Genomic DNA, 1,327 nt, shown 5'->3' with positions numbered 1-1,327 from the left:
CTGTAAACTTTCACTCAATCAACAATTAAAACATTAAAAAAAATTCAGACCAATAAACTTAAATATGAAAACTAAAAAAAAAAAAAAAAAAGACATAAGGAAAGACTCAATTATACAAAGTAAGAAAGCAAATTATGGAACAAAACTATTAAAAGGAATAATCATGGTCAATCATAAGGCACTGATTTCAAATAACACTCATTCATTAAGGCAAGCTATTTATCTATGGAAATCTATGGTATGTAATACAGTCATAAACAATATGAAAACAGATCATCTAAAGTATTAACCAGCCCATAAATTCAAATTGCTGTGAAAAGGCAACCTCAAAAGCAATAGAGATTTGAATAAAGTCCAATGAACTCAAAGTCCAAGACCTTGGAATTATGTTTCTGCCAACTAGGGTATTCCAATTCAAGTCCAAAAATAGTGCTTCCTTTTGTCTGTAACAAATGTGTTTGTAGTTAAAGACAGAAAAATTGGCATCTGAACACTTAAATATAAGAATTTTATTTTATCAATGTGCCAATTGTGTTCTTCTGATGTCTCTTCTAACATATAATCCTTTGAGGTGAAATCAGATAGGCTTGGGGATCAATTTTTTTTCTCACCTATGAAAAATGTCCCACCACTCCTATCAGTTTATTGTACTGCGGTGGCTTGCATGTTGCTATGAAGCAGGAAGTGATGCCACAGGTATTTACAATACTATCAGGATCACCTATGGTAGTTTATGATAAGCTTCTAAATTAAAACTAGGAAGAAGGAAAGGCAAACTACTTCTGAATGTGTAGCCATTTGAAAACCTTATGTACAGTAGCAGAACACTGTCAGATATGGGGCTAAAAGTTAAAAACATTATGAAAGCACCAGAATACTGTCAGATATAGTGTCAAGAGAGGAGTCCCTCTGGTTGGAAGGCACACAAATTATGCCTGGGGAAGAGTTGCCTCCTCAAAGTACGATTGACCAAGATGGGAATTAGGTAAAGCTTTCAGGACCTTCATTTGTTGATGGAGCAAAACTCAAAATGAGAAAAAACAGCTGAAAGCATCTATTAATAATTGGAACGTGTAATGTATGAAATGTAAATTTAGGAAAATTGGAAGTTGTCAAAAAGGAAATGGAATGCATAACAATTGATATCCTAGGCATCAGTGAGCTAAAATGGACTGATAATGGTCATTGTGAATCAGACAATCATGTGGTTTAGCATGTCGGTAACCACAAAATGAAGAGGAAGGGCATTGCATTCATCATTAAAAAACAAAATTTCACGATCTATTTTGAAGTACAATGCTCTCTGGGATAGGATAATGTCCATATG

Source organism: Chrysochloris asiatica, unplaced genomic scaffold, assembly GCF_000296735.1.
Source record: "Chrysochloris asiatica unplaced genomic scaffold, ChrAsi1.0 scaffold00333, whole genome shotgun sequence".
In the NCBI taxonomy this organism is placed as follows: domain Eukaryota; kingdom Metazoa; phylum Chordata; class Mammalia; order Afrosoricida; family Chrysochloridae; genus Chrysochloris; species Chrysochloris asiatica.
This window is presented reverse-complemented; position numbering follows the sequence as displayed.